The sequence below is a fragment of the Ambystoma mexicanum genome, chromosome 11, assembly GCF_040938575.1.
Source record: "Ambystoma mexicanum isolate Mex_15411 chromosome 11, UKY_AmexF1_1, whole genome shotgun sequence".
Lineage (NCBI taxonomy): Eukaryota > Metazoa > Chordata > Amphibia > Caudata > Ambystomatidae > Ambystoma > Ambystoma mexicanum.
This window is the reverse complement of record NC_090934.1, coordinates 698,864,112-698,890,634: the sequence shown is the minus strand read 5'-3', so window position 1 is coordinate 698,890,634 and position 26,523 is coordinate 698,864,112.

Below are 26,523 nucleotides of genomic sequence, written 5' to 3'. Positions count from 1 at the left end.
CGAAATAATCCAAGCAAACAAGCAGACAAGGATAAAGCAAGGACAAATCCAAAAAACGAAATCCGAGGTCAAGGCAGCAGGAATCCAAACGGTTTACAAAGCAGGAAACAAAGCGCACTTCTGCGTAAATCGGAAGCGCTGAATCCAAAGCAAACGGGGACTAAGTATCACCAAGTCACATGACAGGAATGCGAACGTGATGACGAAAACATCACGGGCGCCACAGTTTCCAGGCCAACCGCCAGGAACGCCCGTAACGTCCCATATGCTGAGCCTTCTGGGAAATGTAGTGTACGTTAGGACTATGTGTAAAACGGCGCAGGTTCTTATGCAGAACGAGGCGTTTGGCAGTTACGTGAGACCTGGGTGCGAAGAGAATATGTTTCCTGCTATATTGCGAGGTATCTTGTAGATTAGCAGAGCCCCTTAAACCCCGTGTGCGTGAACGGAGCCTAGTGGTAGGTGGAATCCTAACAGTACCCTCTCCCAAAGAGCACCTCACTCTACGGATAGACCAGAAATCAGAAACAAGAGCAGGTGCATGTATATTCCCAGCTGGTTCCCATGTGCTGTCTTCCGGCCCATAACCCTTCCAATCCACCAAATACATCCTCACACCCCTCCTGACCTTAGTGTCCAAAATGCCACTAACCTCATACTCATCAGAATTCCCAACTGCCACTGGTCTAGAACGAGGAAGTAGCCGAAGATTTGCATGTACAGGTTTGAGCAAGGACACATGAAACACAGGATGAATTTTCCAGGAACTAGGCAAAGCAAGCCGAACGACCACAGGATTGATTATGGCGGTGATTTCATAAGGACCAACGTAGCGTGGTTGCAAAGACGCACATCCAGGTAGGCGGAGATGTTTAGTAGCCAATCAAACTTTCATCCCAATTGAATAAGAGGAAGAGGCAGAACGATGAGCATCAGCGTAAGACTTGCAACGAGCCTGAGCTTCCACAAGATGCTGCTTGATGAGCTCATGGGTCCTTTTTAATCCGTTGGCACAGGTAGCCGCGGCAGGGTTGCAAGGTGTCATTGTCAAAGGACTTGGAAAGGCCCGAGGATGACGACCATAAGTAGCGAAGAAAGGAGAGGTACCCGTGGCCGTATGAACTGCGTTATTGTAGGCAAACTCAGCCAATGGTAGGGCCGACAACCAGGAATCTTGATGATGAATCATCAAACAACGGAGATACTGTTCCAGAGTAGCGTTCAATCTTTCCGTTTGCCCATCAGTTTGGGGGTGATAGGCGCTCGAGTAACGGTCTTCAATTCCAAAACAACCGGTCAGAGCTCGCCAAAATCGAGAAGTGAACTGCGAACCACGATCCGTCACTACGATGGACGGTAATCCAAAGGGACGAAATACGTGCTTCAGAAACACATCTTCTAAAACAGGAGCTGTCGGAAGACCACAACATGGAACAAACAAGGTGTATTTCGTGAAATAGTCAATAACCACCCATATGGTATCATGGCCTTGTACGGACGGCAATTCGACTATAAAATCCATAGAGATCATGGACCAAGGATGTTCAGGGATCGGTAATGGATGCAACAAACCCACTGGTTTACTGCGTAAACATTTTGCTTGGGCACAAACGGCACAAGAGGAAACATGAAGTTGAACATCTTTGAGCATCCCTGGCCACCAACACCAGCGATGGAGGAGCTCAAATGTTTTCTTTATACCCGGGTGTGCGGCCAGCTTAGAATCGTGACACCACGCCAAAGCCTTTTGTCTTGTAGGGGTGTCCGGGAGATAGTTTTCCCTGAACATAAGGAAGGGAGTGAACGACCTGAAATTCTTCGTTAGTTTATAGCTGCGGATTCTTCTTAACCCAATCTTGAATGGCGACCTTCATAGAATCCTGAAGTGTACAAGCACAAACGACTTGATTAGGTAGCAGCACAGATCCCGTAGGTCTACGTCTGGTGAAATCACCATCCAGATGCGACAAGGCGTCCGCCTTGGTGTGTAACGAACCAGGTCGATACGTGATAACAAAAGAAAATTGGGAAAATAATTCATGCCAACGTGCATGTCTGGCCGTAGAGCATTTGACTGATTGAAGGGCAAGAAGATTTCTGTGATCTGTATACACAGTGACGGGTGTGCTGGTGCCTAGCAGATGATGTCTCCAAGTCAAGAAGGCATCACAAACTGCCAGCAGCTCTTTCTCCGTGACAGTATAATTGCATTCGTATGAAGACAGTTTTCGAGAATGGTAAGCAACCGGATGCAACAAACCCGTATCAGGACATACTTGAGACAACACTGCGCCTAAGGCTGAATCGGAAGCGTCCGCCTCCACCACAAAGGGTTTCTTGAGATCAGGGTGCTGCAAAACCGGAGCCGTGGTAAAAGCCTGTTTCAGCATTTCAAAGGCCTGATCAGCTTCGGAATTCCATTCAAATTTATTCTTACAGCTGGTAAGACGACTGAGGGGAGCTGCAATTTTGGAGAAAGACTTGATGAAACGTCGATAAAAATTTGCAAAACCAAGGAATGATTGCAAAGCTTTCAGGGTTTTAGGTACTGGCCAATCTAAAACCGCCTTGACTTTGCTCTGGCACATTTGAACGTCTTTGTCTGAGATCTCATACCCAAGGAATTGAACACTGGTAACATGGAAAATACATTTCTCCAGTTTGGCGTATAAAGAGTTCTCGCGCAGGCGTAACACTTGTGTGACATGTAGAACATGGGCCTCCACTGAAGCTGAGTATATCAGAATATCATCAAGATATACAACAACAAAACGATCCATCATGTCACTGAAAATGTCATTAATGAAATGTTGAAACGTAGCAGGAGCATTACACAACCCAAATGGCATTACCCAATACTCGAATAATCCATATTTGGTTTTAAATGCCGTTTTCCATTCATCCCCATGCCGGATCCAAACCAAATTGTAAGCCCCTCCCAGGTCCAATTTGGTGAATAACGCTGCAGAACCTAACTGATCCAGAAGGACAGAGATTAGTGGAATGGGGTATTGATTTCTTTTTTTTTTTTTAATTTTTATTTGGTTTATTGAAGTAAAAACCTTTACAAATAGATTTGACATTAAAATAAAAAATACTAAGCACCAATAATTTAAGACATAACATTACACCTTGACAATTAAAAAGAAGAGAAGGCTTTCCCTAACAAAGAAACTTTGACATCATTTTGAATAAACAAAAAATGATAGTATCGAATTTCCATTTGATTAGTAAAACTAAGAAAATTAAAAAATACAATTGAAAGAAAATAGAGACAAACACAATCGAACAAATTCTGAAAACAACATCCAAATAACATTAAAAAAATAAGGTTACAATTCGGTACTTAATGTGATTACCTAGGAGTCATAATAATGCCGTTTGATATTATTATATTAAGTGTTCATTCTCACCCATCTACATGATCTAATAGTAGGATTTACTCGTTTTTGTTTGGCCTACAGGTCTTCTGCCAACTTCGATTCTATAAATGCCAGCAAGTTAGTTAGACGGAGAGTAAGATTCTGACTAAAACCTTCCATACAGCGTTTCCATAAGAGTTCCTTTGCGGTTACACAATTTGAGTAGAAGTACTCAAAAAATTGAATGCGATGACCTTCAAAGAATGGACAGCTAATCACTAAGTGTTTAAGGGTTTCTAGTACTATGCAATTTTTACAGAAACGGCAACTAGTGTCAGTGTTGCTATTTAGATAACCAGTCCAATGTTTGAATCGTTCGCGGGTGTGAAATTGGTTGAGTCGAAAGCGCATATAAATGTTCCTTGAGCGAGCTGAAGGGAACTGTAAGAGATATTTTATTCGGATTCCCCATCTGCCGCGGACTTCATTGTATTCTTTGAAGGAAGTATATTTACCCATTTCATCCAGCATTATACACCAAAAAAATCTTTGAAATTTAAGTTTTTGGCTTGGTAACCCCATACTCATGGATAACGGAGTTTCATTGATAAGAAGTAATATTTTAGTAAGTTTAAGCGAGTAGGTGTTGAGTGATTTAATATGTGATTCACTCAATAATTGATTCAGTTTAACATAAAGAGTGTTTTTCGGTGGATTATAGATCTTGGATAGATTGATAATTTTACGCCATGTGTGTTTTACTGACAATTGTAGTAAGTTTAATTCGTGGCAAATCATAACGTTAGGGATCGACAGTGATAGTCCCAGAACTGTTTTCCATAATTTCCCCTGTAAGATATTTAAGTAGGCATCTAAATCATATGTACAAATGTCCAGGGAGTATAGAATAACAGGTTCAACCTTCTGCAGATAAAATTGAATTAAAGGTATTAAGGAGAACATACAATATTTCTGATGAATAATTTTCATCTGAGATGTCAGCCCCCTAACTTTTTGGTTAAGATAGTTTTTCCACATTGTAATTGAATATTGATCAGCTAAAGGATATCCCAAATAGCGAAGCATCGGAGAGTATTCAATTTTGACATTGTTCATATGCCAAGAATATCGATGACATCCTAATTTTTTTTTGGAGAAAATCAATATAAAAGTTTTCGTTGGATTAGGCGTGAGATTATGATTGGAAGCGAATTCCAAGAATAAGTCCAGCTTTCGTTGGAGACCAAAGGGCGTTCGATCAAAAAATAGCAAATCATCAGCAAAGCCTAACCAATCTAAGTTCAGAGAACCAAACTTCACAGAATAGCATTCCCCAGCAATCCATTTCTCGTCCAATCCTAACAAATACAAATTGAACAATATCGCTGCCATATTACAGCCTTGTTTCACCCCGATCTCTGTAGGAATGGGGTCAGTCAGGGCTCCTTCCTTGGTAAGTCGCATGCGATAATTTGTGTTTTTGTGGAGTATTGCAATCAAGGCAACTAATTTAGTCGGAATGCCAAGATGGATCATTTTTTTCCACAAGATTTCACGAATAACACAATCAAATGCTGCGGTCAAATCCAAACTAGCCATATAAATTGGCCCTGAGTGACTAGCCAAGGAATGAGCCTGGAGATGAGAAAGAATTGTGGCGTTTAACTGACAACCAATGAGTTTTCTGAATCCTCCCTGATAAATAGACAACATATTTTTATCGTTCATATAAGTTTGTAATTGTTGGATGAGTAGAATAGAAAATATTTTGGAAGAGGAATCAGTTAAGGCAATAGGGCGATAATTAGAGGGACAATCCGGAGAGCCCTTTTTATAAATTGGAATAACTAACGCAGAAGACCATGTTATGGGGATATGTCCTGTTTGTAAAATCAGATCAAATTTGATTTTAAGGATGTGGGCCCAGAATACTGGGTTCGATTTATACACACAAGATGGAATACCATCGGGACCAGGCGCTTTAGAGGGCTTCAATCTACCGATGGCATCTATGATGTCTTCTATGGACCATAATGAAGGAGAATCAAATTCCAAGCGTGGTTCACTACCCTTTAGGAAGTGAAAGCGCTCGGGCATGGTATATTTGAGTTTTACATACGATACCCAATTTCCGGCAGAGATTACAGAATCAAAATTAGTTGTGGTTTCCGAGGTGATAGAACGAAGAATATTCCAGGTTTTCCTTGAGTCGTGCTTTAGTAGATGGTAGAATAATTTTTGATTATCTGCATAGAGAAGATGTCTTTTTAGCCATTTTAATTTATTACGGAATCTTTGTCTTACTGCTTTGATCAATTTATCACGAGTGAAGTCAGAGAGAAAGGTTCTATTAATCTGACGAATTTCGTGATTTTTTTGCGATTTTAAGTGAGCGACTTGATTGTTAAATTTGTGCGCATGAACCTGGATAGCTTTTTCGTGCTTATCCCTTGAATGAAGCATAGCATCTAGGTGGATTTGAATTCTAGTAGAATTTAGATGATCTAAATGAATGAGTGAAAAGCTGGACGGTGAAAGATGTGAGAAGATACCAGGATCACATTCTAGATTCCGAATAAATATTGCACACACTTTAGGATTCCATCTCACTGTATAGTGAGGCCGGTCAGTTTCTACCAGAGATAGAAAAGAATTGTCTTTGAAACGAGCCAAAGGAATGTTCATCTGCATGGAAATAATCATATGGTCTCCTAGAAATGGATCAATAATTTTAAGGGCATCTATATTCGAATATAAACTCGAAGAGATGAAAAAATAATCAATGAGAGAATTGAGGTTTGCTCTAGTCCATGTATAGGAATAATCGTCTAGAGCGAAATAAGGAGTTTGAATATCCCATTCAAGGAAAAATGAATTCCATATAGTTCCGAGCTTTTGGGAAGTAATTGAGTGCTTTTCCCTAATTGCATTTTTATGAACACCTATTTCATAGCAGTAGCAGTTGAAGTCACCACCTACGATAATTCTCGCCGTGGGGTATAATATCAGTCCCTTTTCTAATACATCATGCATTTCCTCAATAATGATCTCAATTGGTGTAGACAATTTATTCCAATAAATACAGACCAATAAAAGAATAATAGAGGGATCCAAATCATCTTTCATAATGATTGCTAAGATGGAATCTGAACTACTAATCTTCTCCAAAGAGCATTGAAGGGCAGAATTAACCAATATAGCCAGGCCGCCAGAAGGACGACCTTCGCTGCCTCGCCTTGCAATCTGAATATATGCTGAGTATCCGTCTATAAAGAAGGAGGATTGATTCATGGTCTCTTGAATGAAAATGAGATCAGGTCGATTGAGCTGATTTAGGTGATACCATTTTTTGAAGTTATTTATACCACAAGAATTCCACGAAAAAATGTGGAGTCGGAGTGGGCTACGAATGTTTCATTGCCTTTTGTTGGTTTGATTGCGTGATGTTAATTGGGTCCCTCCAAGACATCTCCTTTAAAGCAGACATGAATGACATGAATTGTTTCATAGTATTAGCATCAATATTTACAGAAGTACCCTGGGTTACATTATCAGTGACACTTTCGACGCTTAGAGGAGTAGTTTCTAGGTAACTTTGTGCGTCATCAAAAGATGAAAAAAATAATGCAGTTAAACCAATAAATGCCAAGTCATCGGAGTGATCCCATAACATCTTCATAATAAAAGGAGACATAAATTTACAAATCATTCAATTGTTGTTAATATCAGCCAATTTCACCCAATCTATGTCGTCAGATCTAATAATTCGTAGGGCAGGGATATCCTGAAAAACAGTCATCATAAAGGTGCGGTTCAAGCGAGCCTTACCATAGCGAGCTTCATCGCTTTCCCAGCCCATAATTATAGCAGATTTTAGGTCGCCATAATTATGGTTAGTCAGGGATTCCTGATTATCCGTAATGGATTTCAGATTGGTCAATTTGGAGCACTCATTGACTTGTGGACGTTGCAAACTCAAGATTGGTAACTTTGGGCTAGTACTTTGATGAACTAAGTTCTCAGTTTCATGAGTAATTAATTGATTACTAGGGTCAACATTATTATCTGAGGTTATTTCTTCCGGCTCGCTTGAACTTACACCCTCCAAATTTTTATTTTGGGATTCAGTTGGATTATTAGGACAAGTGAGTATTTTATTTTCTCTTTGTCCATTAGCTTTACCCAAAATCACTTTCGCAGTTTTTTTAATTTTCAACATTGGATAATATTTGGAGAGGTCAGTTTGAACGCAGTGTGGGGGCCCTGCAGTTGAGTTAGCCACCACCCCGAGGTCAATATGTCCCTTCTCCTCTTTATCCTTTCCCTTGTTTGCCTTAGATCGTGATTTGTTAGATTCTTGCCAAGCTGGTTCATTAAACAAATCCTCATTTTCATTAATTTTTTTGTTTTTTAATAAAGATTTGCAGGGGGCTTTGGTAGTTCAGTATTCAAATCTGGCTCTGAAAGATTCAGCAGGGCCTTAGATTCCTCGCTCAACTGATTTAAGTCAATGATATTATCTCCCTCTGAAAGATTGCAAATATCTTTAATATGTGTGTTATGAGTATCATTTTTGTCACGTGATTGGTTCTTTGTTTTTTTTTTCTGTTTTCCCTTTTGTAGTTTGGTTAGAAGATTTCTCTTTTGAGCCCGAGCAAAAGCCCTTCTTTGTTTTCTAGTAAGGGCAATGGGAGGAGTTTGATAATGCACCTCTTCAATATCATGTGTTTCTATTGTTTCCTGAGGGATATGATCTATTCCAGTTAGATCAATAAGATCAGTTAAAGCTGAAGGACTGTCTGGAGGAACACTTTCTTCTACACACGGGGTTATCAGCGGTTCCTTGATGATTGACTTGGAAAGTGTGGCAAGATTAGTTGCCATTTCCTTTACAAGGGTAGTCAAGACAGCAAGGTTAGATTCATTGGTGTTTTCCAAGTTCACTACCTTTGGGTTCACAACCTTACTGTTTTCTAATTTAATAGATGGTTCTTCTGTCACTACCTCTGAGAACAATTTAGTTTGAGTGCCTATAGTTTGAACATGGGCCATCGAATCTTTTTTGTTTAAGATGGAAGAAAACATATGGCAGGCAAATATCATGCCCTCCATTTTGCCAAGAGAACTCGTGAGGTCAGACATTTGAATCTGTAGGAATTTTATTGCCTCATGAGTCTGCTCATGGCCTTTATCAAGTAAATTAAGAATTCTGGTCATGACCGGAAAAGATTCGAAAGAGTGCTGCAGTTCGGCATTCCATTTTTCTTGTTCAGCGGTAGGACAGTTAGGCTGTGGACGAATCTTACAGTGAGTAGACTCGTTGGAATCGAGACTAGGTACTCTATTTCCTTCATGACTAGAAGGATATTGGCAAGTAGGGATCATTGGTTGTTCCAGGATCGGGGAGCTATTTACCATCAAGGGGGGCCCTCCTATGTTGTTATTACTCGGAGTGTTAATTCCCCCAAGAATACGTGCTTCCTTCTGTGCACTAAAGTGTGAAGGTACAGAATAGGTGTATGCTTGGGGATTATTAAATAGGAACACATTCTCAATCCCATACTTACTTCTATTCACTGGAGTTGAGGGTTCGATGGATAGACGAATCCGTTTGCCTAATTCTATTTCAATTGCCGGGGCTAATATGGAGACATCTGCAGTACGCAGATCAAATTGCTCAATTCCCATTATTTTTTTTATTTCATCTCTGTCAAGACTCTGATCAGAGTTACAATCAACAATTTCCCAATCCTTTGAGGAGCTTTCATTCACTTCTTTGACCGACATGTATACTGGTTTAATTTTGGAATCCATGTTTTTTCCGGCCAAAGTAGTTTTAGGAGTCTCACAGTCAATATACACCGACCGTTTTTTCAGGAGAATTTGTTCCTCAAGGTCTTCAGGGGTTATATCGACAGGGGCATCCTTATTAGATTTCTGTAAATCATCACATTGAAAATTCTCTGTCGTATATTTCGTTGACAAAGAAGCAGGTTTCTTAGAATCCAATCTATTTTTCCATTCCTGATTTTTGTTATACTCAAAAGAGGCAGGTGTGAGAATAACTTTATTCTCAACATTGCTTTCTGATTTTAGGGCCATTGTAAGATTTTCAGGCAACAATGTACTGCTATGATTGGAGTCATTCTTTGTTCATCTCTTTTTCAGGCCGATTTAAGGGCATTGCAGCGGACGATTTTACTACATTAGAGTCCGCCTCTGTTTTTTTAGGATTAGTTTGGGACTCTTTTTTTTTTATGCTGCGAAGCCCCTCTGCCATGACCAAAACAGTTCTGATTGCAATTATAGACTAGGAAATAAAGGGCAATGCAATCACACCACTTTAGCTCGCTATAACCCCCTCCAAGCAATATTTGACAATCTATATTAGGGGCACAAAAAGTAACCCTACCTCCAAGCCACCTTACCGCCTAACAGCCCAACAGCCACACTTCGCAGGCACTTCCGGATGCGCGCGCCGGATGCGCGGGTCCGAGTGCAATTAAGGAAGTGGTCGGTGAGTTTGTGGGCGGGCAAACGGGCGGGTTCAGGGGGGCGTGGCTAAAGGGGGAAAGAGAAGAGAATAGCGTCAATGGGTTGCCCAACATACAAAACCCGCGGGAAACCCGCGGACACTAAAGTATGGGGTGCAGAGTCCTCAACAAATACCCAGTGTGAAGGTCCACATTAGTCCAATAAGATGCGCGTTACGTGCAAAATTCAAATCGAGTCCTTCTTCTTGCCGACGGCACTGCGGGAAAAAAGATCCAAAGGGCAGCGAAGCAGCGAACACAGCCCAACAGCCACACTTCGCAGGCACTTCCGGATGCGCGCGCCGGATGCGCGGGTCCGAGTGCAATTAAGGAAGTGGTCGGTGAGTTTGTGGGCGGGCAAACGGGCGGGTTCAGGGGGGCGTGGCTAAAGGGGGAAAGAGAAGAGAATAGAGTCAATGGGTTGCCCAACATACAAAACCCGCGGGAAACCCGCGGACACTAAAGTATGGGGTGCAGAGTCCTCAACAAATACCCAGTGTGAAGGTCCACATTAGTCCAATAAGGTGCGCGTTACGCGCAAAATTCAAATCGAGTCCTTCTTCTTGCCGACGGCACTGCGGGAAAAAAGATCCAAAGGGCAGCGAAGCAGCGAACACAGCCCAACAGCCACACTTCGCAGGCACTTCCGGATGCGTATTGATTTCTTTTAGTAACCGAGTTTAATGCCCGGTAATCAATGCATGGGCGGGGCTCCCCCTCTTTCTTTGGAACAAAGAATAATGGAGCTGATGCCGGTGAACGTGAAGGTCGTATGAAACCGGACTTGAGGGATTTGTCAATATATTCCTTAAGGATCACATCTTCCTTCTGGGTCAAGGAGTATATTCTTCCCGTAGGTATTTTGCCTCCTGGAACTAGATCGATAGGGCAGTCGTAGGCCCTGTGAGGAGGCAGCGTCTCCGCACCCTTCACATCAAACACGTCCCTGTAAGATTCATATTCAGGGGGTAAAAAAGAAGGCAAGACTGCTCCAATAGCTGATGCATGAACCAACATGTGTCGACAAGGACTGTTCACTGTGGTAGAAAACCCCAAACATGATTTTTCACAATGAACCGAGACAAATTCACTGGTGCCCAACCCCCAGTCCACAATAGGGTTATGCCGCACCAACCAAGGTAGACCTAAAATCAGATAGCCCTTTATAAAAAAGAGCTCCCTTCTTTTCCTCTGGCCAGCCAGTCTCAGCAACTAACTGATTGAACTTGGCTAGATATGATAGAAGAGGTAAGGTTCCTTGTTGCAACCCCAATAATTCTAGATCCGTGGCCTGGGTCTTGTACCTTGTGTCAAACACTCTGCTCATGGCCTGGATAAGGGCGTCGCAATCAAACAAGAGTGGGCTTCCCGACTCCAAAAGCGGATTGGCCCAAGATGCTGCCGTTCCACCAAGATGGGAGAGGAGGAACGCAGCTTTAGTTGTGTGATACGGAAAGGACGTGGGTCGGCACAAAAAATGCAATCGACATTGATTTAGAAAAGACCTGAATGACTTCGGATCTCGTGTAAACCTTTCCGGAGGAGACAGCGGGAATTGTGTGGTCATGATAACTGGGCCCGGGTTCTGTGGCTGGAACCCAGAAGCCTCGGGTTGGTCAGAGCCTGAAGGCATTGCGACAGGGGGTTGCAACCCCGCTTGCAAAGCGTTAATACGCTGTTCCGTATTAGCTTGAGCCGTAGCCATATCATTGCGTAAATCTGCAACCAACTGCATGAGTTGTGCTAGGGTGTCTTGGATTTTCATTTAAGGCTTCTGATTATGTCAGATTTCCTCGGCAAATACTTGACCACTTAGTGTAGCCGAAGATATCTTCCTAACAATGTCACTGACTGGCCGCCAAATATCAGACAGACTGAGACATTCTTTGAAAGATGGAAATCCACGAATAGTCCGGAGGAACCCAGAAGACGCCCCGAGGATCAAACAGCAAGGGATGTCCGCCCCGAGGATCAAACAGCAAGGGATGTCAGCCAACTCCAGAAACCTATAGAAAACACCCCGATTAATTATCAGCACAATGCAAGGCAACAGTCGTAGAGTACTAAGTATTAGAACCAACCTTTTATGGTAGGAAAACAGGAACCGGTAAGAAGTACAAGGAAATCTATCCTCCTAAATTCATGGACCCCAGGAAGTCAGCAAGAGAGGTTAATCAAGAGATGCCGTATCCAGGTAGCAACAGCCCAACTGTGCCCGATGACACGAGGACGCCTTCGTAGAGTCACTAGTTCCACATGGAAAAACCGATGAAACGAGGACGCACAGAAAATACACCCAAAGTGAAGTCTCTAGTCCAAGGTGTATGTCTGGGGAAAACGCTAAAGGGCTGAAGTTACGCTGGGATACAGGCACCTAACTTGAAAGGTCATAGTGAAGAGAAGGTCAAACAGGTCCGGTACACTTGATCCGTAGGAAGCACAGAAAACACTGCACAGTACGAGCAGCACACGAAGCAGACAAGGAAGTAGCCAGGCAATCCAGGAAAACGTTCCGAGGTCGAGGAGCCAGAGTTCCGAAATAATCCAGGCAAACAAGCAGACAAGGATAAAGCAAGGACAAATCCAAAAAACGAAATCCGAGGTCAAGGCAGCAGGAATCCAAACTGTTTACGAAGCAGGAAACAAAGCTCACTTCTGCGTAAATCAGAAGCGCTGAATCCAAAGCAAACGGGGACTAAGTATCACCAAGTTACATGACAGGAATGTGAACGTGATGACGAAAATATCACAGGCGCCACAGTTTCCAGGCCAACCGCCAGGAACGCCCGTAACGTCCCATATGCTGAGCCTTCTGGGAAATGTAGTGTACGTTAGGACTATGTGTAAAACGGCGCAGGTTCCTATGCAGAACGAGGCGTTTGGCAGTTACGTGAGACCTGGGTGCGAAGAGAGTATGTTTCCTGCTATATGGCGAGGTATCTTGTAGATTAGCAGAGCCCCTTAAACCCTGTGTGCGTGAACGGAGCCTAGTGGTAGGTTGATTCCTAACACTTAGTAGCAGCAATCCAGGTCTCTAAATGGGACAGTAGTATAGAAACAAAAACTTTGCTGTCTGCATCGGCGATAGGCTAAGGGGTTCGATCCCTCTCCTCTTTTATAAATCGGAACTATGTAAGCAATGGACCATATAACAGGAAGTACACCCTTAACCACAATGTTTTGAAACAATATTGATAATACCTGTGCCCACACAAAATGATCACACTTAAATAAAACGTTGGATAAACCATTGAGCCCAGGAGACTGGGAAACGCTAATTTTAGCAAGACTGTCTAATACAATTGCATACCCAAAGTGCAAGGGACTAAATTCACCTTGATTACCAAATTCATTCACAAACCCAGTCCCTTCCTCAGCCTGGCCAGAAAAAGCCTGGCTAAAATGTGTTACATAGGCTGACTAAGAAACTGCATCATATATTGTGGGGTATCAATAGCATTGATTAACTTCCAAAAGGCCTGAGCTTTCTTGTTCTTTAAGCATTGCATCCATGTCCGTTTGTATCCTTGTGACACGTGATTGAAGTAGCCAATTTTTATAAGATTGGCGAATCTTACGAATCTGTACCTGATTACAAGTTCCATATCATAAGTGTGCAATTGTCGAGCATGATTACTTCCATGATTATTTGTACCCATGACCCTACTGCTTACCAAAAGTGAATTCCCAAAATGTCCAAAACAATCAGCAAAGTATATAGTTTCCAGCCTAACAAAGAGGCATCCAAGAAACTATTTAGTTTAACATTGACTCTCTTGGCCACAGACACATTCCAAGAAATCCTATCATCAGCACAATTAATTGAGCAGTAACTCAAACCCCTAGCGGACTGATCTGCTTCCCCCCAATCAATGTAAAATGTATCTTCCAACATGGAATGGTCACTATAAACATTGGAAGTAACTTCACATTTAGAGCACCTTCATGACATCCATCCATCAAAGAAAACATAATCCAGAGTACAATGTGTGTGACCATTTGTCTATGTGGAAGCCACATTTGCTGGAGCACAAAAACAATCATTTAACAAACTCAAACTTAAAGCATCCATACACAACAACCAACAATATTTTTGCGTACCCCACTCACCTCTCTTACAAACCTCTTCCCAAAGTTCTGGGAAAATACAATCCGAGTTCAGATCACATACTAACAGGATGTGTCCATCTGAACAGCTTCTGATAAACAATCTAATATGTCATCAAGATTCCCCAAACCACAATGCCAGTAGACATTCAAAATGAGGAAGTCAGCAGGGTCAACTTTTAAAATTCTGATGTGGGTGGCCATCGTGCCAAGACATACATCATGAGAGCTGACAACTGTCACACCGATAGAAGTAATACAAGTAAGTAATCCACTGCTGGTCGACCAACATCTGCGTGCTTGGCTAACTGACAAGAAACATCAAAATCCATCTAAACTAGCGGCTGAGTTAACCTGGTTTCCTGTAGGGCAATAATAAAAAATGATTGGAGTTTTTGGTCTAGATCTGGATTAGAAAAGAAAAATTTCTGTGGCCCCATGTGTCCAATGATAACAAGTTAAACTGAGCGTTCAAATTCGCTTCTGCAGCAGCAGGTGTTCATTTTTGCTGCATAGTGTTCAATAGCCTGGACCAATTATTAGTTTCTACAGAGGTTTGTATTTTTTGTTTCAAATATTGAATTTCTAGGCTTGGGATGCTATCTCCATCCCTTCCTCTTTCCTTAAAGGCTAATTTGCTAGTCTCTTTATGATGCGAGAGATCAAAACAAAATTTTCGAATAATCTCCTTTTCCCGCATAATTAAATCAAATACTCGATTGGTCCTGTTCCGATCAATAAAATCAACTCTCTGCAAGTCACTGCTTGTAATATTTGACAAACTAGGAATCGCAGAGAGCAGCTGTAAAATCGCATGCCGCCTAAAAATCACGCATCTGTTTTCAGGTAGAAGACTTTCCAATAATATTGCATAGGGATAGTCCTCACCATTCAATGAGGAGCTGCCTGCCATATGATCTTGTTGCTGCCCCTATTATTACTTTAACCCCCCCCTACCCTGCAAGGTTTCTGAACCTAATGGAAACCGCTCAGAGGAAACTGGTTTCCTCAAACCACTAACCCCATCCGCCCTCTGAAAAAAAGCAAGTCCACCCTGATACATCACATCAGGGGCGACTATTTGAGTATTAGGCATATTTGGGGACCTCAAAGTAACCAAATTCATCCCCCCTCCTCTACGTAGCCAAACTGCATTTGCTCTTCTAATCTAGGTGGAAGAGGGGTCCGCATCTCACCTTGCCTCTGAATTCCAAGAGAAGGGCAGAGTAAGTGCTTTAAAGAACTAGTAAAAGCAGGTATTTTACCCACAAAATTAACACTCTGCCCTTCCCCCAGCCTCAATTGATGTACGCTTTGTGGTACTAATGCTGAGTTGGCATCCTTAAGCGGCACTCCCAATTCAAGCCCACTCAAACCCAAGGAATCTATGCCATCTGCTCGGTTTGACCACAACAGGGTTAAGCAAAAGTTCCATATGAGCCCCAAGATGATAAGTCCTTTAACAATTGTTTAGTGGAAAGACAACAATATTTCGCTTGCCAATGTTTAACCACTACGTCAGATTTGGATTGAATATTTAGTTTAGGTGTACTTGTAACAGAAAGAGGGGTAACAGAAGGAACTTTAACAGATGCAGTCTGAGTATCATTTGATGCCGATTTTGCCAAAATAGTCTTTACAATAAATTGGTTCACAAAGGTATTTAAAAAGTGTTTCAAGGCACTACTATTATTTCTTGGAGTGAAGCAATTCATTGTTTTCCTAATATGCTCGCCTTTCTTAGACTGTAATGTCTTCATAGATGTACGAGTCACTATAATGGGTAAGATGGAATTCTGATTAGTGGCTACAAATATGTCTACCCAGGGTCAGTATAGTTAGTAGAAGAAGAGGACTGTGATGATATACAAATCACTGCACATTGATTCTCAGGAGCCAGAGCAACCTGAACAGTGTTAATTGACTTCAACTCTTGGCACCCCCCCCCCAGATGATCGAACCGCGCCACAAGTTTTAGGGTTCATGTATAAATTGTTAATGTCATTACATGAACTCTGAACCTTTACCACCGTAGCTACATCATTTATATCAACATGAGTAAGTTGAACAGGATTCGAAGCTACAATGGCATTGGAAGCTTCATGTTGGAATAAAAATTATTTTGCAGCCGCATGCAGTTTAATGTTGTTAAATGTAAACAATAGTGATTCAAGGACAACTGAATTGGCTTTAACATTCCAACGAAAACTGGGAACATCAATGGATGGACATCTAAAAAATTCAGGAGGAGGAGATGAACCAAAAAAAGAAGAGTTAGATTCAGAAGCTGATTTGTCAGCACAATCTGCCCAATCAGGTGCAGTCCACCGCACTAACCTCCTCGAAATCATCATTATTACAGATTGTGGCCTTGTCCCGAACTGTTTCTTATGGTGACTTTGACAAAGAAGCCAGATTCACTCTTGGCTCAGAGGAGTTCACAGTTAATGATGTAGATGAAGACGAAAGATCACTTGAGCGCTTTCTTGGAAAGAAGAAAGATGTAATCTTCTTGTTTAACTTCTTAACAGTAGGGTCAGGTATGGTATGCAAGTATGGAGTCAGCTTTTACGTTCTCCAACATCTCCACTCCTGTCGTCTCTTCACTAGATCAATCATGTGTGGAAATCTCTAAGGAGCACACCTCCTGATACAGCGGAAGTGGTAAATTAACGGCAACTAGTATTCCAGCACCCGAGATGTAACCTGGTTGGTAGTATTGTGACATTACCATTTTTCCTCTACTTAAATTATACCTGTGGAAAATGCCACAAAAAGCACCATCAGTCCCACACTATAATAAATCACGTGGTATATTAGCACACATTTCTTTTAACGTAAAATGTCATAAAAGTAAAGAAAAACATAATGCTGAGTATTGGAGGCTGTAAATCGCTGTGTTCCGTTATATTAATAGTACTAAACGAGGAGAGAGTAGGGCTATGTGCCAAATATCATGACACACTCCCAAACTCCCAAAGAGTCTTCCAAACGTTTCTAAAGTGAGTCTAAGGAAGGACAACTTCAATCATAATTGGAGCGCCAAAACAACAACACATACAGTTCTTTCTAACTGGGAGGGGATACGGAGTTCCTGGCTTCGCAATAGCCGCTGCTGCCTCTCAACCACGAAACACACTGCTTCAGAGTTTTTGTAGTAAAGCCCTCCCTTGCTCCTTAATGGCAATATCGAAAAGACTCAAGGCAGCTCCAATAACAGGATCTCTCCTTATTCCAAGAACAACGAAAGGCACAGCTTCGCACACAGCTGGGAAATAGAAACGTGTGGGATGAACATATTATTAATTTGCAAATGTTTTGTATAATGGTATTGCAATGGTCAATTATGTTTCTGTTTTTTGTGTTTGCTATTGTGCACATTTTTATTCAAATAAACCAATTCAAACAAATAAAAGATGATTGAAACTGAGAAACACTGCAATAAACAGAAAGAAAAGGCGAGTGGGAGAATTTCCTGGGACCGCCCATTGAGGAAGAATCTGAAATAGTCCAGCACCCAGCCACTTATACCCATGCAGCACTGCGAGACGGAAAGAGGGATCTTAGTGATCGTGTGAAATGCTGCAAAGACATCCAATATGGCAAGGAAGCAGATACTCAATGTACTTTCCACAATGTAAGAGGGGTGTCGTAGGAGACCAGGTTGGCAGCCACACAGAAGATTGTTTTTGGCCAGATAGAGATTCCACAATTGTACCTGAGATGGGTAAGGAAGTAATGCAGGGGCGGCTCGTCAATAATGGGCAAGGGAGCGTCGTCCCACTGCCCACCTCGCCCATTATGGAGGAGTTGAGGAGCCAGCCCAGTGAAACACTGAGCGCTCCCTTGGCTGCTTTTTACAGCTGAGGCAGCACTCCTTGGCTGGCTGAACTGTTTCTGTTCCTCAGCCGTGCATGCTCAATGAGCCATGCAAGGAGACAAGAATTGTATTATTTTTACTGGTCATCCATGATAGATGTCTAGTAAAAAATGTCATGTCTGCCTTCCTGGGCCCCACAGCGCCTCACACACACACACATAATCAAGTTGATTGTGTGCTTCTGTGAGGCGCTGTGGGGACCAGGGGGGACAGGCATGGTATTTTTTTTACTGGACATCTATGATAGATACCCAGTAAGAAATGCCATGCCTGCCCCCCCCCCAGCACTTCGCATGCACACAATTGATTGTGTGCCTGCAAGGCACTGGGGGCACAAGAGGGCAGGCATGGCATATATGTCCAGTAAAAATGCCATGGCTGTCCCCTTGGATCCCAGTGACTCGCACACACACGCAATCACATTCATAATGAATGTGATTATATGTGAGTGCGTGGCGCTGATGCACCAGGGGGGAGGCATGGCATTTTCTACTGGGTATCTCTGATAAAGCAAACATAAGTGATATTATATAGCTAGACTGCCATTTTAATGCAGCCAGTTAAGCCATTTCTTACTGTGGCATGACATTTTGCATTGGGGGTCTTTGATAAAGCAAGCATGATAAGTGTTCTTACGTGGCTGGACTGGCATTTTGGTGCAGCTAGTCTAGCCATTTATTATAGTGGGATGACATTTTGTATTGACATCTTCAATAAAGCAAGCATGATAAGTGTTATTATGTAGCTAGACTGGCATTTTAATGCAACTAGTTGGGATATATTTTCACACTGCAGCATGCATTTTGGTAAAGCCAACAGGAGTATGTTGTGGGGCTATTGGCATATTTTGGCAGAACCAGCGTGGACATATTTTCTTATAGCATCATTACTGGAATTATGCACAAAGCAAACATGAGCATGTTCTTATATGGGAATACTGACGTATATTGGTGCAGCCAGTATGGAAATGCATGGGCACAGCCAGCGAGAACATGTTTTTATACCTACACATATTGTGGGCAAAGAAATCATGAAAATATGTTAGAGAAATGCTCCTTTGCACCTTGGTGACTTGCATCCACTGGATTATTTTCATGAGTTACCCTACAAAACCAATTTCAAACAGTTTGCCTTTTTTACCCATGTTTTCAAAAAGTGCTGTAAAATGAAACATTTTAGCCCATTAATTAAAAATAAATTCTCGAGGAGAGATCTCACTCCCCACCCCCCAAGCCCTCTTAATAGGTTCGGGCTCCTTCGCTACCTCGGTCGGTAAGACCTATTGGGGGGGAAATATTTACGCCCTTCCACTGAAGTAATGGGGTGTAATTGTTGGGATCAGAGCAATCAAAATTGGCCTTTTTGAAGAGCAGGGAGTTTGGCAAGAGAGAAAAGAAAAAACACTGAGAGATTGAAACAAGAATGTATTTAATACTGCCAGGTACAGAGGCAATACGAACTGGGGAGAAGGAATGTCATTGCTGTAATTACCAGTGTGCATGAGAGAGAGAATTCCACAAAGGGGCTAGACATTCTGAAAGAAGGTATTACCTGTAGGTGGATTTGTGACAGTGATAGCAGTTTGGAGGATAAATATCTTGTTGATAAAGAACTGTGATGTTTTGGAGACAGGTTGCATAAAATGTAGGATATTTTGGGGGAGGGAGGGGTTTGAAAAAGTCTTATTGTTTGAAAGAGTGATCATCTACTTTACCAATATAGGGCATGTAACAGTTGGATTTGGCAGTATCAACTAGGAACCTAAGGCACCAGTGTGCCCATTATATATGGCAGTGGAAGGCTTTGTGCATTGTCATCACGTTTCGCTACTTGGAGCAGGTGTTTGTGAATGGGAATGTCATGTGTATACCAGGAAGCATTGCATTTTAACATTATATTTTTGAACGTCATTCATTGCGGACGTTTTGAGTGACATAATCGAAAGATGAGGGAAGTTTGAAGTACTAGTTAATTATTTTATTCATCTGCACAGTCCATTAAAACACTCACAATTACAAAAACAGCAATAAAAGTTACCCTGTTATACAGTATCATCATAAAAACATAATATTTAAAAATCATTATACATTTCACGTTACCAGTGTCCTGTTTTCATAAACCACCTCCAGGGCCGCCTTGATAAAATGAGCTAAATCATATAAAAACCTCACATCTGCACAGTACATGAGAAAAGTCTTAACTGTCCCTGCTAAAAACACAACAAATATTTTAAGTCGGCTGGCGCTTACCGCAGCGTCTGCTGCCAGCTGGAATTCACTGCAAAATCTTCTCCCTAAAAACGGTTCCATGTCTTAAAATCGCGGCAGAAATGGCCCTGTATACAAAATATTGCTACAGAAAAGCCGTGGTTTTGCTGCCACAATCATGTAAAGGATGCAGGGGACACCCCCGCAACCCCTGGACCTATTATACCATTTAAGGGGAGCGGGGACACCACCGCAACCCTTGCTCCCCTTAAATGGTATAATGGGGTACACATTTACCAGGTCAAACCATAGCATTTTTGCCACAATTTTATTACCTGATACCCTAAAAACAATCCATATCCTCCTCTCTCTGCTGATGAGCTTGCCTCTTCTCTAATAATTTCACTCAAATATAGGACACTTGTCCACCCGTCTATCTCTCCAAAGCCCTTTCTCATTCTCCGCCTCGTATTGTCTCCCCGCATTCTGCTCTGTCTTTTACTTCTCCCTCACATTCCCCACTAAACGTCCATGTATCCTACGAACTGCCAACCAATCCTGGGCTCCAATTCACCCTTTGCACCGCAAATGGTTAAGGAACATACAAAACATTCAACCTATCTCTCTTTCCTGCCACCCTTATAAATCGGCTCTGTGATACACTTGGCATCACAGACCTGGCTCTGTACTGGTTGACCTGCTTCCTCTTTGACCGACCTGATCAGGTTCAACTGGGCCCTTTTCTCTCCTCCATCTCACTCTCCACATGTGGTGTCCCTCAGGGCTCTATCCTCTCACCTTGGCTTTTCAACATCTACCTTGCCCCTCTAGCCCATTTGATCTCTGCCTTCTCTCCTAACTTCCAGTGTTATGTGGACAACACTCAGCTCTCCTTCAAGCTTCAAATATTTGTGTTACCCTCCTCCCTCCATGCAATATCGAGCCAATAACCAACTGCATATCTGCCATCTGCTACTGGCTGGCTCTGTGTTGCCTCATGCTAATCTCTTAAAATATGGAAGTCATCTTTCTACCTTCTTCCAACGCCAAACCCACTCTCCCTTCTCCCGTCATTTTCCTACCTGACCTTCTCATTCCATTACCCATGGCTTGCAACTTTCGGATGCTCTTTGACAGTGACCTGAAACTTTACAGTTCACCATGGCCCATACCACTGATGGGAGACTCTACCTCCTAAACATTAGAAAAATCTGCCCACACCTCACACACCAATCAACTAAAACCCTTATCTCTACTCTTGTGCTCAGCAAACGGGACTAATATGCAAGCCTACTCTTGGTCTACCTCTCTGCCCTTTTGCACCTCTCAATAAAGACCTTACATTTGCATTATGCACCCTTTTCAACCTAGCCAGATCCTCCCCTACCTTAGTTTAACGTCACCCCCTGGATGACTGGACATGCAAATCATTCTCTCTCTTTACATTCCTGCTACTTATCTATAAATACATCAATGTTCTTGCCCCGCCCCACTACCTCACTGGATGATTAATTTCACTGTACTCTCCCTCTCTAACACTCTGCTTCCCATCTCGGCCCACCCTGTGCCTCCTTGCGCTTTTGCTCCTCTTCCCTACCTCAACACCTAGGCCATTGCATCGCCGCTCACGCCACCTGACTCACTAGACCCTGCCGGCCCGTCTCCTCCCCTCCACCCAGTACAGCTGTACCCCCCCTCTGTATCCCACCCCCTGCTCTATATCTATTCTGTTGTTACCTCTGAAAAGTCCTCCGTTATATATCTGTATTGTTGTATACCTCTGTGAAGCACGCTGTTGCTTCTCGAAGCTCGGTCAGCGCTCAAAGAATACCATAATAATAATACTTGCTCCTTTCCACTGAAATGCTCTTCCTCTTGCCATGAAACCCATCTCTTCACTTGAACTCTTCAAAATGAGATTTAAACTCCACCTGCTAGCAATGGAAGAACCACCACCCCAACCTACTCTCTCTCCTATTTAAACTACCCGCACAACCCATCTCTCCTGCTTTCTGTCCTCGGAATTACACTATGTAATTTGCAAAGATGTAAATACTTGCCTTAAGCTCTTAATTTAAAAATTGTTTTAAAGTCCTCCAGTCTCTGTCCCTGGTTTATGTTCCTAATCTTCCTCCTTCACCACATTTCATAGTTCATATAATCCAATAATTCTCTTATGCAAAGGCACCTTAAACTAGGACTTCCTCTGCTCTCCGTTATGGCCAACTTGTATTCAAAATGAGACCATGTTCTTAAATCAATACAAATCCTATTTGCCAGTTAGTGTCTTCATGTGACCAGGTACTCACGCAATGGGCTAGCTATTGACAGCACATAGCCACATACTCCCCCCCCATGTGCCATCTATTGCCATTATATGCCAGAATACTTACTCTGTTTGCCAGTTAGTGTGACTGTAAATTGCTGGTATTCAGATCATTTGCTAGATACTGGCCGCATATGCCCATTTGTCAGGAATTGGCATTGTATGGCCAGGTACCACATTGCTGTCATAGTTCCATATGTTCCCACCACTTGCCAGTTACTTGCAAGCATTGTCTTCATATGGCCAAGTACTCACATAATTTGCCTTGCATTGGTATGATTGCCCAAATACTCCTGCCATTAGTAGGGTTTCCCATCACGTCCTGAGGTACTCACAAAATGTGGCAGGTGTTGCTGTCAAAGGCCCCAGTTCTTGTAGCATATGCTGGGTTTTGGCATCGTATGCCAAGGGCTGGGCCAGGTTAGGGCTGCATGAGAATATAGGAATGTTGTGCCTCTTACCTAAACATACACAGATTGTGAGACCCAGTGAAAGAAGAGAGAGCATCCGTGTTATCACCCACCACCTGCCTCCCCAGCCCGGCAGAAAAGGTCAGATCCGTTTGGGAGCTGGGTGGTTGGATAAGAGAGCAGGGAGGTTGTACTTCCATAAGCTCCTCTTTACCGGCTGTCTGTCCCATACCTCTCAAACTTGCCTTTTGTGTCCCCAAGATGGGTGAAAACATACGATTTTGTTTTTGGCAGGTGGGAGCCCATTGTAGTATATGGACTGCTTAGGTGCTTGTTGGGTGAGTGAAGACGGGAACGTGAAGTGAAGTGATTCCAGGGTGAGTGACACCGCCGCCAAAAGCGTGTGAGTGTTGAGGTCTGCTGTCCGATCTGGTGGGCAATATGAGAGCGAAGAGCAACGGTAAGAAGGAGTAGGGCAAAGTATAGGGGGCAAAGTTTTCTGTTTCTTACTGACCATACATCCGAAATGTGTGTGAAGTGCCAATAATGCTGGAGATAAAATGCGATTGGCTTTTAAGACATGTAGGTTAACTGTGCCATGCAGTGATTTTGTGCAGTTTATCAGCAATCCACAGCCGATGTTGGATTCTTTGAATGTTTTGTGCTAAGCACAAACCAGCAAGCTGCAAAGATAGCGCAAAGATAGCGCAGCGGGTTAAGTGTTGCTGAAATGTTTTGAAGTGGGCAGAGTATTGTCACATTCGCTCAGTTCTTTGCTCATACCGGGCTGGGAAAATATCTGCCCGTGCAGTGAAAACCAAACGGTGGCAGCCGTGTAAGGAGCCCTGACCGCGCCCTGATAATTTCTGCCTCCTTTCTTCCTCAACGAAAATCCTGGTGTGCCACTTGGCAGTGGGAATAACACTACATCACATGCCTCAACACTAAACACAGCACTAGTCTAGATTTCGTTGGTTCTACAGGAGAGGGAATTGCATCTACTCTTTCCATGATGCCAACAATCATTTGTAGAAAAAAGTGACGATAAGGCTGTCTCAAGGAAATCGTTAAATACTGCGATCCAGTCGTTTATTTCTGAGCGTACAAGGCATCAAAAGTGATGCCAATTCTCCAAAATGCCAGGGGTAGCAAAAGTGGCATCACGCACCTCTTGGCACCCCCTCCTGTGACATCACCTGAACTCTGACTGAGATGATGCCACCGGAATTGATGTTGCATGAAGTTTAATCCCAGTGACATCACATGCATTAACATAAAAGCTACTCGTGCAAATAAAAGACGATTTAAGTGCCTTACACATCAGCCAGGTCATTGTCATGATATAACCGCTTTGCAACCGTAATATGTCTGAAACACACTTAGCACAGCAATCGTTGCCCAGGACCAAATGGCCCAAAGCCTCATAACATACCCTACAATAACTTTAAATGCACAAAATCAGGCGTGGGTGCCCTGAAATAATCTTGCACCCAGATACAGGCTCCTATGTTCAGTTTTCTGTACACTGTAAAATCATAATGTGTCAAGTAAATCCAACTCATGTCTAGAATATCTCTGAAGATATCGCCTCGTATGACCAAGACGAGACCTATTTGCCCCAGAAAGAGTATTATGCTGAAAAGCAGACAGAGTCCAAGTACAGCCTTATGTGACAGGTTACCCAGTTACAACCATCATATGCCAGGAACAGCCAGATTTGTCAGTAACAGCCTCATTTAGAGTGCCCAGTTTCTACTAAACAATACAGCCAAATATGCACATCTCCAGCGTCGTGTACCCTTCCCATATCTGATATGATAGAGCATATTTTACCCATGGACAGTCTATTTCATCCAGTGATGGCCTGCTTTGTAAATATTTTACGGTCAGTTAAAATATATGACTATATACTGCAATGATGTGCTTTGTACAGCTTCACGTGCACATGTATTGCTATCATATGCCAAACACAGCTTTGTAAGTCTAATTATTGTCATTATATGCTATGAAAAGGTAAAAGCACCCAGTTCTGCCATGCTACCTATTACATACCCACTCTTACACACCAATCCCTCACACATACACACGTTCAAACCTTCTTGCAAATAACTTTCCTGTACCCTAACCAGACGTCCTGGTTTTGCTGGGACTGTCCCGAAATTGGGTGCTCTGTCCCCCTTTCTCAATATTATTTTTCCATTGTAAAGTGCAGTGGTCCCGGTTGTTGGTAGTAGGTCTCTAGTCCTGCCCCACAAGTTCGTTGCATTTGTTTTTATTTTTTTTATTTGCATTTAATCAAAAAGTTTTTTACAAAAACAGTCTTTTTAAAATTCTTTTCATGAACAGTTTTTAAGTAGACGACTTGACACACCGCTCTCCATTTCTTTCTTTCTTTCAAAAGTCACAGGTCATTCCGTGGGCGGGTTTTGCCCTGTCATCATCCGACTGGAGTGAACTCGTTTAGCCTGTCAAGTAGTTTTCCAGGTTTGCCTTTTTTAAAGCAATGTCCAGTAGTTTTGCGGCAGCCCTCGACCATCTGGCGGAATCGCCAGAAATGAGCCAACACCAGCCCACCTCTTCAGTTAATGTCGATGAATGGGATAATAGCGGTGTCAAGTACGTCTCTCTTTCTAGAAACATCGCTGGACAAGACGTCAGAAGGTGTCTGACAGTTTCCAATTGGTCAGGATTTTCACATAGTCGGCATGAGGCTGTAAGGGATTTTGATCTAATATATAAAATTTCCCTTGTATGAAGAGTGTTTAGCCGAGCTTGCATGAACATTTTTCTTAAAGCTTTTTCCGGAAATTTTTCACAGTATTTCAGTGGAATTTTTGGTTTATTGTGGCCAGGTGGAAGGTCTTTCAACAGTTTATATGACGAAATGTTTTCGTTTGTCCAGATCCAATCTTGCTGCAATAGTTTTTCTTTTACTCTGCTTGGGTTAACAATCAGGAGTTCTTCCGTGCAGGTTATCTCTTCCAATTTATCTTTTCGTTTCTTGACCCAGGCAGTTAGAGGCTTACACCCGCCTCTTTGAATTTCGTCTGCTACCACTCGAAAAATTGGGAGGGCATTTGGGCGTACAATTTTTCTGAAAAGTTGAAGAGCACCATGCTCCACTGATGCTGCAAGGGACGTAAGGCCAAGGTCTCTACGAATCGCCGCTATCGGTGCTGATTTTGGGAGACCCAATACCGACTTCCATATAAAAAAGCCTTCCAGTCTTTGCCATAATTCTTCTGGAAGGCTTAAGTTTGCACACATTCAGTACGTTAAAGCCGGCACTATTTTTGCCTTGTAGAAATTCAAAGCCGGTGTCCATGAAAATTTTCCAAACTTTCTGTCTACAGCTTTTAATTGAGCTGTCAGATTTCTGGCTTTGTCCCACATAGCTTCCATAGTGGTGTTTTCTTTCAGGGAATTGTCTATCCATACTCCAAGATATTTATATTCATTGACCACTTCCAATTTTCTGTTTTCCAAAAACCAAGCCAATGGTGTTTTTCGGTTAGTTGACGATTTGGTAAAAATCAAGATTTTGGTTTTCTGAACATTAATTTCTAAATTATTTTTACTCATGTAGGCATAAAGGTTTGATAGTTGCCGCTGGAGACCAATTTTTGTCTGGTCCATCAAAATTAGGTCATCCGCATACCATAGTCTGGACACTTGTGACAATCCCACTTTTGGTGGAA